The sequence below is a fragment of the Macaca thibetana genome, chromosome 17 (assembly GCF_024542745.1).
Source record: "Macaca thibetana thibetana isolate TM-01 chromosome 17, ASM2454274v1, whole genome shotgun sequence".
NCBI lineage: Eukaryota > Metazoa > Chordata > Mammalia > Primates > Cercopithecidae > Macaca > Macaca thibetana.
This window is the reverse complement of record NC_065594.1, coordinates 16,009,170-16,026,239: the sequence shown is the minus strand read 5'-3', so window position 1 is coordinate 16,026,239 and position 17,070 is coordinate 16,009,170. Positions and strand designations below refer to the sequence as shown.

The 17,070-nt window shown below is 39.0% G+C and overlaps 1 pseudogene across 1 annotated transcript; it reads left to right on the top strand.

The window, feature by feature from the left end:
* The first annotated feature begins 11,207 nt into the window (after positions 1–11,207).
* Positions 11,208–16,583, top strand: LOC126940244 (60S ribosomal protein L13a-like; annotated as a pseudogene). Its single transcript, XR_007720688.1, has 2 exons — positions 11,208–11,374; positions 15,898–16,583. The product of XR_007720688.1 is annotated as a 60S ribosomal protein L13a-like (transcript).
* Positions 16,584–17,070: the final 487 nt, after the last annotated feature.

Here is a 17,070-nt window from a genome sequence, read left to right as displayed (position 1 = left end):
ATGAGGTCAAGAGATTGAAACTATCCTGGTCAACATGGTGAAATCCCGTCTCTACTAAAAATACAGAAATTAGCTGGGCATGGTGGCATGCACCTATAGTCCCAGCTACTCAAGAGGCTGGGGCAGGAGAATCGCTTGAACCTGGGAGGTGGAGGTTGCAGTGAGCCAAGATCACACCACTGCACTCCAGCCTGGCAGCACAGCAAGACTCAGTCTCAAAAAATAAACTAAAATAATAAAACAAAATAAAATAAAGCAACTTCATTTTAAATTACACGATTATTGAATAAGGTACAAATCTAAATTTTCATTTTATATTTTTCTCAAGAAGTCTTTAACATTACATATTTAGATTATTTGATCTAGCTTTCTTGAAATAAATATAATTCTGGTTATTCAAACTATGATAGTATATTATTAAAACATTTTGAAAATTATGTCTCACCAGTTAAAAAGCAAAATATTTTACCAAAAATAAAAATGAAAATAGGATTAGCCAGGCACAGTGGCTCATATCTATAATTCCATCACTTTGGGAGGTCCAGGTGGGAGAATTGCTTGAGCTCAGGAGTTTAAGACCAGCTGGGTAAGATAGTGAGATCCCATCTCTACAAAAAAATCAAAAATTAGCATAAGCTTGTAGTCCCAGCTACTTGAGAGGCTGAGGTGGAAGGATCACTTGAGTGATCCAGCCTAGGCAACAAAGTAAGACCCTGTCTCAAAAAAAAAAAAAAAAAGAAAATAGAAAATAGAATTAGTACCAGCAACTGTGAACTGAACATTACTGAACTCATAAGTGATTATTTGAGTCACATACTTGAATTTGCTTTGGGTCAAAACATGAAGTGTACAGTCTCCCCTTATCGTCAGGGGATACACTCTAATCCCTGCAGTGGATTCTGAAACCAAGGATAGTACAAAATCCTAAATATACTATGCTTTTTTGATCCGATAACTGAGACTGCTGCTAAGTGACTCACAGGCAGGTGGTGTCTACAGCGTGAATGTGCTGGATAAAGACAAGAGTCTCATCCTGGAAGGGACGGAACATGATTGCAAGACATTTCATCACACCACCCAGAATGGCACACAATTTTAAAACTTATGAATTGATAATTTCTAGAATTTTCCATTTAATATTTTCGGACAGCAATTGACCACAGATAATGAATGAATCTGCACTAAGTGAAACAGCAGATAAGCAGGAACTACTATAATATCAAGTCCTGGAATGACTAATAAATTAGCTGAATAGTCTAAACCTCATGTTCATAGAAATATAAATGACAAAATGTAGGGAACCCAAATATACTCAACCACATTCAGAAAGATTATGGAGAAAATATCCTTCTTGGCTGTTCCTAGATTTTGCAAGGCTTGCAGTGGGTCTCTCTTAAAGAAACTGCCTTTGCACCATGGGATTCTGCTCTCAGCCACGTGGCCTTGCCATTGAGCTCAGAGCCCTTCCTTTACCCTATGTAAGCTGAATAAGATGAGGGTACCCCAGGACCAATCTCAGCACAATTTCACATCCCAAAGAAAGAGAAGTAGGATAAAAGTTGTTTTGTTTTTGTTTTTCTCTTAGCTTTCTTTTGCTGCACAACAAATCCCACTAACTCAGCAGCTTAAAACAACACCATTTGTTAGCCCACAGTTCTGTTGGTCACAAGTCTGGCACCAAGTGGCTGGATTCTCTGCTGGGGGTATCACAGGCAGAAATCAAATTCAGTTGAGCTGAGTTTTCATCCGGAGGCTCTGAGAAAAACAATCTACTTCCAAGCTTATTCTAACTCTCAGCAGAATTTAGTTCCTGGAGGTTTTGTGACTGGGGTCCCTGTTTCCTTGCTGATTGTCAACCAGTTCTTAGAGACCCCCTGCTGTTCCCTGTCAAGTAGCCCTTAACACGGTATGTTCCTGATACGTTCCTTAAGGCCAGCCAGAATATGTCTCTGCTGCTTCAAAACTCTGATTTCCCTTCTGGCATCCTCCAGAGAAGGCTCTCTTCTACTGCAGAGCTTAACTGATTGGGTCAGGACCACTCAATATAACCTCCCTTCTGGAGGTGTTTTTACGGAGTGTAATATAAACACAGGAGTGGATGTCTCATTATATTCACAAGTTTCATCCACACTCGAAGTGGAGAGGATTAGATGAAGGTGAGGGTCATTGGGAGTCATCTTGGAATTCAACCTACCACAGTTTTGTTTGATTTTATTAACACTGTAGCATTGGTGATGATGCTGTGAAATATGCACTGTCATAAAGCTAGTAAGTGCCATCTCAGCTACCGCTCAACGTAGTAATCCTCTATCAACCATAGCAGTTACCTTCTTGAAAAGTATAGCAGCTGGCAAGACAATAGCGTTGAGATCAGAAAGGAAATTGCAGCCCCCATGAAAGAATCATTAAATATATGTTAGGGTCTGTGTATTCTTTACTAGGGCATTTGGTTCCAAAACAAACCATATGAGTTGACATTAAAAAGTGTTTCAATAAACAACTGTCTTCACTCATCTTCAATTTTATTCAGGAACATACCTGCAGATACCGTGATTTGTAAAACTTGTAAATTTTCATTTATTGAATTTGCTCATAAAATATTCCGCTTTAAAATTTTGGCTCATCTCTTAAAGCCTTGTAAATCTAATGTCTCTTGCACTTGGCATTTTCCTTATTTGTTTTCACAATTACAGCAAGATGCTTGTGTTGCTCTCTAGCTTAAAGTCTTTTTCCTGGGCCTGATCTTTTATTCATATCACTGAGTCATCCTCAGTGCCTAAATCGTCAATAAATACTTGTTGAAAGACTGAACAAATGAATAAATTAATGATGAAATATTAAGAAAATATGGCCTAAAGAGATATCTCTACTCTTTGTAAAATCTAAGAGAAAGGAAAGAAATAATTATCGTCACATTCTTTGGTTTGAAAGGGCAGAACTAAACAATATATACATAAAAAGACCATGAATTTTTCACTCGAGACATATTGATATAAAACTTAATTCAAAACACCATCTAGCAGTCGTATGAATAAGGAAGGAGAAGTATGATGGTTAATTATGTGCATCAATTTGACTAGGCCACAGTGCCCAAATATTTGGTCAAACTTTATCGTGGATGTTTCTGTGAGGGTGTGTTTGGATGAGATTAGCATTTAAATCAGTGTACTTTGAGTAAAGCAGATTGCCCTCCATAATGTGAGTGGGCCTCCTCTATCTGTTGAAGGCTTGAATAAAACAAGGAATGACCTCCCTGAGCAAGAGGGAATTCTGCCAGCACACAGCTCTCAGACTTGAACTGCAACATCAGCTTTTCCCTGGGTCTCCAGCCTGCCAACTCACCCTGCAGATTTTGGACGTGCCAACCCTCTATAATCACATAAGCCAGTTCCTTAAGTAAATCTCCATGTGTGTATATAAATATATCTACATCTACCTATCTAATTGGTTCCATTTTTCTGAAGCAACCTGACAAATGCAAGAAGCCTCAAGATATATCCACACTGTCAGAACAGCAGTCTGTTACGCTGGGAACCCTCTTCCCCTCACAACAGCCAAGGCTTTGCTGTTAAACCAGGCAAAGCCTGTGCTGAATTGTCCTACTGTCAATTTGACATCACTGCCATCCTTTTCAGAGGTCTCCCATGCATTACATAAGAGTAACCAGGAAATGCATTTCCAGACTCTAGTTCCTTCTGTGGTTCCAGGTCAGCTAATGAGAGGCATTTGCATTAGATCTAGAAGGCAGAAGAAAAGGAAAGCTGCAGGAAAACATCCATCAGTGCAGCTTTCTTGCCCTTTGTTCCTGAAGTTCTTCCAGCAGTTAGGAAACCTCTATTTTCCTGTATCGAAATCCTCCATATGCAGAATGCATACAATGCCTTCCATTTTCTCGCAACCAGACCCTAACTATACATCACCGATATGTTCTTTGGAGAGGAAGGGGGAAGAAAGCACTTCATTTTTTCCTACTAGATGGCCTCATCTACCCTGATCTATCAGGAAAAAAAAATAATTTTGAACTCCATGGGGGATTATAATTCTTTACCTCTCAGAAGATCCCATAGCTCCTATGAAAGTGGGATAACTCATTCTCTAGTCTTCAAGTTTCACAGATCTGTGGTTATTGAGGAGACACCACACAGCTCTCTACACAGAGCAAGAACGAGGTGGTTCTCCACCAAAATTGTTTCCCATTACACTTCCCCCAGACGAGTGGGTTCCAATTTGTCTTGTTGAGACACAAAAACAGATCTTCCCGAAACAAAGAAGATAAAGTAATGGTTTCACTTTACAAATAAAATTGCTGACAAGATTAGAATAAGAGTTTATCTCTTTTAAGTGTCTGGGCCAGGTACAGTGGTTCAGGCCTATAATCCCAGCACTTTGGGAGGCTGAGGTGGGAGGATGGCTTGAGCCCAGGAGTAGCCATGGTCCCAGCTACTCAGGGGGCTGAGGCGGGAGGATCACTTGAGCCCAGGAGGTCGAAGCTACAGGGAGCCATGATTGTGCTACTGTACCCCAGTCTGGGTGACAGAGTGAGACCCTGTCATAAATAAATAAATAAATAAATAAATCTGTGTGCCTTGTGTCTGTTTTCTTTAGTTTCATCTCACAGGCAACCTTCTGCAACATGATAAACCCTAAAACTCACCCTATTATAACAGGATAAACTTTAAACTGTTAACCTGACTACAAGGTCCTGGTTCATCTGGCCTCAGCATAGCATCTCTGACACTCCATTCACTCTGAGTTGAGGCTTCACTACCCTTTTGGAGATTTCTTAAATTCACCCAGTTCCTTTAGGTCTTAGGACCTTTGCACATTCCATTCCTCTGCCTGACAAAAATCCCGTGAGCTCTGCCCTTACATTCAAACCCTTTGTCTCAGTAACTCCTACTCACTCTCCCAAGTCTCCTTTTAAATGTCACTTCCACAGGTGGGTTAGTTCATCCTGGTATACATACTTATAGTATCTTGTACTTCCCCTCTGTGGGACATATTATGATAATAAGTCACTCATTTTTAAAGTATTTCTTCTCTCCCAGACTCTAGCATCCTGGTGTTGTATTTTCACTACTGTATCCTTGGTATCTCCCGTGGTGTGTAGCAAATAGACCTTCAATACGTATTGAATAAAAGAAAGGAAGGGAGGAAGGAAAGAATGTAACATGATGGTTAAAATTAAATTCACCATAGGTTGGTAATATTCCTGGCAGCACTATGGGAAAAGGAATCCATGGGTGACTAATAAAAAAAGACCTCCACAGAAGACTACAGAAGTATTCTGCCTGGCAGAAAGTTAATACAGTGCTGGGTTGCTAAAAGAAACTTAGTGTTTTGGAGATTGTAATGATGAGAGATATGAGCTTATATGAAATTTTGTGCATTTGAGTAAGTTTTGAAGTAAGGCTGGCTGACATTGGTGGGCTGGTGGAAGCCACACCACCTCCGTTTTGGGGAACATTTGGCTGCTCCTACTTCCTGACTGAACTCCATTGACTATGTCAGCAAACAATGGCTCCAGACTTTCCTAGCTCTTGGCAACTTAAAATAGTCTGAATCATAGGACTGGAAACAGAACAGATGTGTACTATTCTCTCTCTGTTTACATAAGTACAACTTGCCACATGAAAAGGAAAGAAGTGAATACATTATGTCGCCTACTCTGAATATAATGAGAGTAGCTCACCATTTGAATCAGTCAATTCGTCCTGTAAGATCTACTGAATTTCTATTATTACCCTCACCTAGCTACCTTTATAACCATCTGCCCCAAAAAAGTCAACATAACATTCCCCAATGATATGACAATGATGATGATGATGATGATGATGTGTGTGTGTGTGTTTGTGTGTGTGTGTGTGTGTGTGTGTCTGTGTATTACAGTAAGGGGAGTTGATGTTGATGCCTTTTCATTAATTCAGCTCACAAGCAGAAGGAACTTGGCAACACCAGCAAACTCAGATATGTCAAGCCAGGGCAAAGAGAAAGGTCAGGTCAAGAGAAAATTTGAGATACACAGTGGGGGTACGTATCTTTAGAACTAGACGCAGGACTTTTGCCAACGCTACATAATAATTGTGTAACAAAACTAATGTACAAGGAGAAAAGGTGCTGTAAGACATATAAATACCGGATAGTGAAGTACAAAGTATTTCTCAGTTGTCTGAGGCAATGAAAAAAGCTACATACAAATACACATATATTTTCACATGTAGGGGAAATTTTGTCCAGAAGTTCCACTTAAAGAAACTATTCTGCTACATTTTGTTTGTCAAAGCATGAAGTCTAGCCTTGTACGTAATTCACTTTCTTATTGTCCCTTATGCAATATAATGCAGATTGCTTGATTATGCAAATTGTTTCTTTCCAAATTTTCATCCATTGTGATAAACCACATTTCAGTTTCAGTCAGTGAACTAACAAGAATAAATAGTGGAAATATAATTGCATATTTTTTCTTTTAAAAACTATGGGTTTTCCCATTTGTTGGTCACAGGTAATTTTGTAAACAGAAAAGGAAACACATTGCTCCCAGTCTCTACTACAACTTTATTCTGTCTCTAAATATATGAAATTTAAACAAGAAACAGAGTCAACACTGAAGTGCTGGATGAAAGGGGAATTTCGAATGTGCTGAAAATTTCTATTTCTGAGGAGGCAGCCAAAATATATTCATGTCTGTGCAAAATTATATGTGTGTATGTATATATACATACACAGTAAAGCATTGCAGCACCTCTTTTTTTTTTTGAGACAGAGTTTCACTCTTGTCACCCAACTGGAGCATTGCACTGCACCTCTGCCTCCTCAATAGTGTATTCATACCATGAAATAACATATAACCACAACAAAAAATATGGAAGTTTTTTATACACAGATATAAAATTATCTTTAATATATATTAAGTGAAATGGCAAGGCACAAAGAAATGTGTATAGTCTATTATTTGTGTAAAATGAAAGATATGTACTATCCTGTGTGTGTGTGTTTCTGCTACAATAAAACACATACATTCCTTAAAATCCTGCCTTCTGCAAAGGTTTCTGGGGGGTTTGTTACAGAGCATAATTTTAGCATAGTTACTGATCTACTATGTATGTATCATAATTTATTCTACCAGCACCCTACTGAAGGCCATTTGAGTTGACTCCACTCTTTCCCACTACCCTGACATGTCATATTTTTATTAGTATATCTGGAGGATAAATTCATTAAAATGGGATTGCTGATTGAAAGACAGAAATATGTATGTAGTTTTGCTAAGTAATATCAAGTTACCCTCCATAGCCGTTTGCCATTTTGTATTCCCCATGCCTCGCCAACAAAATACTGTAAACTTTTAGAATTTCACCAATCTGATAATTGAAAACGGCATCTCAGTATAATCTTAGTATACATTTATCTTATTATGAGTAGTGCATCTTTTAATATATTTTAAAGATATTTTGCAACGTTTTTCTGTAAACTTTTCACATCTTTTGCCCATTTTCTACTAGGTTTTTCATCACTTTCTTCTTTTTATTATTAAATTTATTAGTCCTTTGTCCCTGGAATGGGTAACATTTTTTTTCTCAGTTGTCATTTTACCCATCACCCAGGCTGGAGTGCAGTGGCACGACCACGTCTCACTACAGCCTCGATTTCCCGGGCTCAGGTGATTCTCCCTCCTCAGCCTCCCAAGTAGCTGGGAACATAGGCACACGCCACCATGCCTAGCTAATTTTTCTATTTTTAGTACAGATGGGGTTTCACCATGTTGCTCAGGCTGGTCTCAAATTCCTGGGCTCAAGCAATCCACCCGCCTCAGCCTCCCAAAGTGCTGGGATTACAGGCCTGAGCCTGGGAAGATTTTTTTATGTAGTTAAATTTATCTGTTTTTAATGCTTCTAATTTTGGTTCATATTGGAAACTTAAGTTTTCTTCTAGTACTTCCATGGTTTCATTTTTTAGCTACCTCTCTGAAACATCTGCAGTTTGTCCTGGTATGTGGAGAAAAGAACAGATCCAATCAGATCTTTCTCCAGGTGACTATCTATCCTAACACCATGTAACATATTTATTTGAGGTGTCACCTTTCACATATAGTACATTTTAGTATATATTTGAGTCTACTTCTGGATTTTCTGTTCTGTTTCATTGGGCTTCTGTCTATACACTCACCAATATCACACTGTTTTCAATAGAGAAGCTGATAAGGGTAGCTCCCCTACACCCATATGCTGCTTTTCTTTTTCAGAATTCTTCTGGCCATTCTTTGTTTATTCATCTCAACAAACTTTAAAATCAAACTGGTTAACTCATTAAGAAAATCTAATGCTATTTTTATTGGCACAGCATTGCATTTATAAATTAACTTAAAAATATTTGAATACATGGCCAGGTATGGTGGCTCACGCCTGTAATCCTAGAACTTTGGGAGGCCGAGGTGGGCAGATTGCCTGAGCTCTGGAGTTGGAGACCACCCTGGGCAACATGGTGAAACCTTGTCTCTACTAAAATACAAAAAATTAGCTGGGCATGGCGGCAGGGACCTATAGTCCCAGCTACTCAGGAGGCTGAGGTGGGAGAATCGCTTGAACCTGGGAGGCAGAGCTTGCAGTGAGCTGAGATCATGCCACTGCACTACAGAGTGGGTAACAGAGCAAGACTCCAACTCAAAAAAACAAAAAAATTGAATATGTAACCTTTCTGAAATGATTATTTGAAAATGTGTATCAAGAACCTAAATATTGGTACTTTTGACCTAGTAATTCCTCTTCTAGTAGTCTATCATAAGGCAGCAATGTGCAATTACAGACAAAAAATATTATGTTCATTTCAAGTCATTTGAAGTCACATTTATGAAACATTCTTAACAGTTTGAGAAAATGCGTCTTGTGCAAACAAGATAAAGATGCCCACTCTCACCACTCCTATTCAACATGGTAGTGAAAGTCCTTGTCAGAGCAATCACGCAAGAGAAAGAAATAAAAAGTATCCAAATAGGCTTAGAAGTCAAATGATCTCTCGTCACTGACAATATGATTCTACACCTAGGAAACCCTGAAGACTCCACTAAGGCTCCTTCAACTGATAGATAGCTTCAGGAAAGTTTTGAGACACAAAGATCAACGTATACAACTTAGTAGAATTTCTATACACCAGCTTGAACCAATAATGTTCAAGCTGAGAGCCAAATCAAGAATGCCATCCCATTTAAAATAGTCACACACAAAAAGAAACAAAATACCTAGGAATATATCTAACCAAGGAGGTGAAAGATCTTTACAAGGAGAACTACAAAACACTGCTGAAAGAAATCATAGATGAAATAAACAAACGGAAAAACATTCCAAGTTCAAGGACTGGAAGAGTCAATATTGTTAAAATGGCCCTACTGCCCTAAGCAATCTATAGATTCAAAACTATTTCTATCAAACTGCCAATGTCATTTTTCATAGAACTAAAAAAAACTACTCTAAAATTCACATGGAATCAAACAAAGAGCCCAAATAGCCACAGCTAACCTATACAAAAAGAGCAAAGCCAGATGCATCACATTCCCCAACTTCAAACAATACTGTAAGGCTACAGTAACAAAAACACCACAGAACTGGTATAAAAACAGATACATAGACCAATGGAACAGAATAGAGAACCAAAAAATAAAACCACACACCCACAGCCGTCTGATCTTCAACCAAGTTGACTAAAGTAAGCAATGGGGAAAGGTCACCCTAGTCAATAAATGGTGCTGGGATAGCTGGCTAGCCAAATGCAGAAGAATAAAACTGGACCCCTACCTCTCACCATATATAAACATTAACTCAAGATGGATTAAAGATTTAAATATAAGACTTCAAACAACAAGAATCCTATAAGAAAACCTAAGATATACCATTCTGAACATCAGCCTTGAGAAAGAATTTACGACTAAGTCCTCAAAAGCAATTGCAACAAAAACAAAATATTGACAAGTGGGACCTAATTAAACTAAAGAGCTTCTGTACAGAAAAAGAAACTGTCAACAGAGTAAACAGACAACCTACAAAATGAGAGAACATATTTACAAACTATGCATCCAACAAAGATCTAATATCCAGAATCTGTAGGGAACTTAAAAATTCAACAAACAAAAAACAAATAACTCCATTAAAAAGTGGGCAAAAGACATAGACACTTCTCAAAAGAGGACGTACGAGTGACCAACAAACATATGAAAAAATGCCCCACATCACTAATCATCAGAGAAATGCAAATAAAAACCACAATGAGATACCATCTCACACCAGCCAGAATGGCTATTATTAAAAAGTCAAAAAATAACAGATGCTGGTGAGGCTGTGGAGAAAAAGGGATGCTTATACACTGTTGGTGGGAATGTAAATTAGTTTAGCCAATGTAGAAAGCAGTCTGGAGATTTCTCAAAGAACTTAAAATAGAACTCACTCAACCCAGCAATCCCATTATTGGGTATATATGCAAAAGAAAAATAATCAGTCTACCAAAGATACATGCACTCCTATGTTCATTGAAGTACTATTCACAAATTCAAAGACTATTAATCAGGTGCTATCAATATAGGTGCCCATCAACAGTGGATTGGATAAATAAAATATAGTACATATATACCATCGATATGGATATGACACAGCCATAAAAAGGAATGAAATCATATCATTTGCAGTCACATGGATGCAGCTGGAGGCCATAATCCAAGTAAATTAACACAGAAACAGAAAATCAAAGACATCATGTTCTCACTTATAAGAGCTAAACACTGGGTACTAGTGAACATAAAGATAGCAACAACAGACACTAAGGACTAATGGAGTGGGGAGAGAAGGTGAGAAGAAAGGGTTGAAAAACTCACTACTGGGTACTATGCTCACCATCTGGGTGATGGGATTGTTCATATCCTAAACCCCACCATCATACAATATATCCATGTCACAAACCTGCTCATGTACCCCCAAATCTAAAATAAAAGTTGAAATTATTAAAAATAAATAAATAGGATTTAAAAATCATAGTTACCAGCATTATGTTAAGTGCATAGAGAAAAGATTAGAAGGAAATGTGATAAAATAGCAGAAGTTAGAAAAATGCACAGATGGCAGGAATCCCCAGGCTACACCAGGAACAGGGTATTAGAGCTCAATTAGGGTGAGAAGTGTGTGACAGCCAATATTGAGTGCTGGAGCCCATGAAGGCTGAGGAGGATGTCTCCACATAAATGGTGGCTGTCCACACCTCCTCCACAGCTCCTCCACAAACAGGAGGTATGGACAGCTGGTAAAGGATGTCGGATCCTGAGCAGAGAGGGAAAGAGAGCATCCACATTGAGTAGCAGCTCAGCTCAGGGTGTTGATGGCCCGAGATGGCTGAGGTGGGCATCTGAGAGGGGGAGGGGAAGCCATCATGGCAATGGGACACAGAAGCCAGCCAAATATGAGATAATTTGTGCATCAAATTAAATAATGATAGTAATGGATTATGACCCATTGCATAAAAGAGGAAAACAAGAAGTCCAATCTGATATAAATACCAAAAAGAATAAATTGAAAGTTTTATAAAGAATGGGATATTCTCATCTTCCAAATATTTATTAATTTCAAAAGGAAAAAGTAGCTTTTCAGGAGATAATTCTGCAGACACCACTTTAATCAGGTGAACAACTTGAGCATCATCAGTAATGGGACAAATTGAAACCCTGTGCCACCTAATAGAATGTAATGAGAACACACTTCTGTGATATTCCTGCCAAATTTGCATCACCTGAACCTAATCATGAAGAAACATCAGGAAATTCAATTGCAAGAACATTCTACAAAATAACTAGTGATCTTCAAGAGTCCAAGTCCTCAAAGTCAACAAAAGACTGAGGAAATGTTCAAGACTGAAGCCAACTCAAGAGACCTGACAACAAGATGCAACACCTGATTCTGAACTGGATCTTTTGTTACGAAAGACCTCACTTGGGAAAACTGACAAGACTCAAATGAGGTCTAAGGATTAGAAAGTACTAATAATTCAATGGTAATTCCCAGAATTTTAATATCATATTTTGCTTATATAAGAGAATGTCCTTGTTTGAAGGCTATTTGAATAAAGTATTTGGGGGTTTGGGGCATCATAGTGGAAACTGGTAAACAGTTCAAGGCAAGAAAATGTCCTTACACTATATTTGCTACTGCTCTGTAAGTTTAAATTATAAAAATAATTTTAAATGAATTTAAAACTTAAAGAAATAATTATAATAAAAAACATTTAAATGATTTTTAAAAGTCATGTACTTTGACCCAGAAATTTCACTTCTGATAGTCTACTTAAGGAAATGATTCAAAATACATGCCCACCTCCAATAAGCTGGCACATCTATTCACCCTTCAGGTTTTAGCTCAAGGTAATTTCCTCAACAAAATCTTCCCTGACTTCACCAGCCCAGATCTGAAGCTTCTGTCAAACAATCTCACATCAACCTTTGTGGCCTTTATCACGGTTTATAATTACCTATTTGTGCAAACATTAATTATTCCTCCTCCTTGAAGTCAAGGACCAGGTTTGCCATGCTCACCTTTATATCCTCAGTACCCAGCACACAGCAAATACTCAATAAATATAAACAAACCTGTCATTGATGGATGAATAAATTAAGATAGATCAATGGATAGATGGATAAGTAGCCAGATGCACAGAGAGATAATAAGAAATGTTAAGAGCTCTCAATTAATGGCTATAGATGTCATTCAGATCCATCCCAGGGACCTAACATTAAAAAGGTCCTGTTGATCAGAAGAGATAAAGGACCAAGAAGAGCTGAGCAAAGAAACACATGTAATAATTAGTATAGAACCCACCTGCAATTACTGGAGCATGCGCAGTCCAGCCAAAGGGGGATTTTTTTTTTTTTTTTTTTTTTTTTTTTTTTTTTTTTTTTTTTTTTGTAGCCATAGTGTCTTATTTTCCTATTTTATGACCGCTGAAGTATTCCCAGGCCCTCTCTTAAACCTAAGAATTCACGTATTGGTGAGAATAGCTGGACATTCAAGATATTTTTATGATTCCTTTGTTTAATCCTCTATTGTACATGTAATAATGTTGAACAAACAATGAAATGTAATTCCAATGGTTTCATGAGAAAGGAGAAAGACCCTAACTTCTGACAGAGAAGTTCTTCCCCTCTTTGTGGAAGGCCCTTATTGAAATGTAGATCACGATTGTTACCCAAAGTTTTGTCTCTGTTTTTGCATCTGACTTTAGGATCCAAAAAAAAATTCCAATTGATGCCTTTCCTTCTGGAATTGTAAGTGAACACAATAATAGTACCTGTTTAAACGTGAAGTGGATATTGTTACACAGAACACACCAGTGGCTTTTTCAATGTTAAGCTAATGATGCCTCATGAATGTATGATCTATGGAGAAATCCCTGTAGTTGTACCTGCCAATGTTGTTTGTTGGAGAATGAATGTTGAATGTTTTTTCCTCACAAACAAAAAACAAAAGCCCTCTAAAGAGAGGGTGATACCTGTCTTTATTCTGGAGAGTGGGGGAGCAAAGTTAAGAATACATAGGGCAATGTTTTTAACTAAGGGTATATATTACAATCCTCTTTGGAACTTGTTAAAAATGTAGATGCTTGGAACAAACTTATGAAAATAGGGATTCGGTGAGTGAATCTGAAAATTCATATTTTATAATTCTGGAGGTGATCCTGATGACCCTTCTGATTGAAGATAAATATAGGGACGGCTGGAGACAGTGGTGCGTGCTTATAGTCCCAGATATTTGGAAGGTTGAGGCAGGAGGATCGCTTGACCCCAGGAATTGAAGACCAGCCTGGGTGATATAATGAGACCCCCTCTCACACACAACACACACACACACAAAAATACTAAACAGAAAATGAACATTTTTCTACCTGAATTATTTAGTCCAACACTTCATGTTCTCATTTTGCTTTTAACTAAGAAAATCTTACCTGGCATGACATTTATTTATTATTTAAAAAGGAAAGACTGATATATAAGCATATCAGAGATAGAGTGAAAACTCTAAAAGATCTCTCTAAAAGAAATTAATACAAAAGAATAGAGAGGCCTTCACTCTCTTCTCCCTCTCCACCCTGAATTATCACACCCTGGGGAAACTGGGCCGTGGAAAAAATTTAACTCTAGAGCACTTTCTGCCAAGAGTGAGATAAATTATCAGCAAGCCCGCAGGGTTTGGGCAGCAGCCCCAGAAGCTACCATGGCACGCCAAGGATAGAACAAAGCACCCAGTGGTGTGGCACAAAGCAGTGAAATGTTGCTGAGCACTTGGGAAGCACTCCCTGGGGGCTAGAGGAACACTGAGAACTGTTGCTTTCCCCGAGCTGAGGGGCGCTAGAGTCAGAGTGATCCATGATACAGGTGTTCAATGAAAGAATCTGTGAAAAGTTTCTAGCAATAAAATCCATAATGTTTTTCCTATCCCATATATAGGAAAATATTTTTTAAATAGTGTATTAGTGTCACATAATCTATGTTTGCACTAGAATCATGCAGAAATGCTTCATTTCGTTTTTGTCAAAGACACTGTTTATCTGAAAAAGTCAGTCAGACTTAAGACTTCACTTTTCAAATAATATGAAATTTCTCTGTCATGCCATGTGAGATTTTCTTCGTTAAAAGCAAAATGAGGTCATGAAGTGTTGGACTAAATAATTCAAGTATAAAATTTTTAATCTTTTATTTAGTTACCCATTTCAATTTGAGCTGTACAGTCTAAGTTTTCTACCACCCAAGTACTTTGGTCATGGTTGTTTTCAACAAAGCACTAAAATCTTTGAATTTTCAGTTCTCTAACATTTCAGAAATAGTTTAAACCACTTAAAAGTGAGAGAGGATATTTAAAGCAATGTTATGTGAAAAATACCCCTATTTCTCTTCTTCCCACTGCCCTTCAACCCCCTCCCCCACTCCATTTCAACATAACCTAACTTCCCTCCAGCTAATTCCTATTTCTGTCCTTACCTTCAAAGCTACACTTCTTATTGTGCACATTCTTTTCCTCATTTCCCCACCCCTCATTCACTCCTCAACCCATTCCAATCTGGCTTCCATTCCCTTTGCTACACCAAAACCACTCTTCCTAAAGTCAATGAGCTCCATCTCCCAAAGATATTACTTCTCTGAAGAATTTTATACTGCTGGCCGGGGGCAGTGGCTCATGCCTATAGTCCCAACACTTGGGAAGCCGAAGCGGGTGGATTGCCTGAGGTCAGGAGTTTGAGACCAGCCTGGCCAACATGGTGAAATTCCGTCTCTCTAAAAAAAGTACAAAAAATTAGCTGGGCCTGGTGGCGGGTACTAGTAATCCCAGCTACTCGGGGAGCTGAGGCAGGAGAATCGCTTGAATCCAGAAGGCAGAGGTTGCAGCGAGCCAAGATCGCACCATTGCACTCCAGCCTGGACAACAAGAGTGAAACTCTGCCTTTAAAAAAAAAAAAAAAAAAAAAAAGAATTTTATGCTGCTAACCGCTTCTCTCTCCCCTTGCACCTTTGGCTGCAGCCTCCTACATCTCTAGCCACATCTCGGTGCCAGACTTCTCACCCACCAGTCTTTAAATATTGATGCTCTTTCAAACTATCGCAAGGACAGAAAACCAAACACCGCATGTTCTCACTCATAGATGGGAACTGAACAATGAGAACACTTGGACACAGGAAGGGGAGCATCACACACCAGCGCCTGTCGTGGGGTTGGGGAGGGGGGAGGGATAGCATTAGGAGATATACCTAATGTAAATGACGAGTTAATGGGTGCAGCACACCAACATGGCACACGTATACATATGTAACAAACCTGCACGTTGTGAACATGTACCCCAGAACTTCCCTAAAGTATAATAAAATAATAAATAAAATAGCTTTACCAGGCAGCTGCCGAAGAGGGCGGAGGTGCAGGTCCTGGAGCTGGATGGCGGAGGCCATTTCCTGGGCCGCCTGGCGGCCATCGTGGCTAAACAGGTACTGCTGGGCTGGAAGGTGGTGGTCCTATCCTGCGAAGGCATCAACATTTCTGGCAGTTTCTACAGAAACACGTTGAAGTACCTGGCTTTCCTCCGCAAGCGGATGAACACAACCCGTCCCCAAGCCTACCACTTCCGGCCCCCAGCCGCATCTTCCGGCGGACTGTGCGAGGCAAGCTGCATCACAAGCAAGGCCAGGCTGCCCTGGGCCGCCGCAGGGTGTTTGACGGCATCCCGCCGCCCTACGACAAGAAAAAGCGGATGGTGGTTCCTGCTGCCCTCAAGGTCGTGCGTCTGAAGCCTACAAGAAAGTTTGCCTATCTGGGGCGCCTGGCTTACGAGGTTGGCTGGAAGTACCAGGCAGTGACAGCCACCCTGGAGGAGAAGAGGAAAGAGAAAGCCAAGATCCACTACCAGAGGAAGAAACAGCTCAGGAGGCTACGGAAACAGGCTGAGAAGAACGTGGAGAAGAAAATTGATAAATACACACAGGTCCTCAAGACCCATGGACTCCTGGTCTGAGCCCAAAATAAAGACTGTTAATTCCTCAAAAAATAAAATAAAATAAAATAAAAATAAATAAATACTGATGCTCTTTGTGTCTCAGCCATGGGTCCTTTCTTCCCCGGCACAAAACTAGTGATTGCACACACCTCAGGGGGTGAAGCCCTCCATTGAAGGGAAAATCCAGTATCTAAAGGGGAAATCCAGCTCTGGGTCATTACTGGCATGCAGAAATAAAAAAATAAGTGTTGCCTGATTTTTCAGTTTTTCAAGAGTAGTTTAAATCTGGATCATGTGGAACCTCCTGATTTTTAAATACTGGCAAATAAATCATTTTCTAATAATTTTAAAAGCCAATGTGCTAATCAAAGTAAATCCAACATGCCTACTAGAATGTTTATCTCTCTGCTCTACTCTTTATTCTCTTTTCATAATCTCACCCATGCCCCATCGTTCAATTACTATATAAACACCAACTTGTAATTACTTATCCATAGAGTAGGCCCTTTTTGAAGCTCCAGATAAATTCAAATGCCTACCCAACATTTTTACTTGGATATCTTGAAA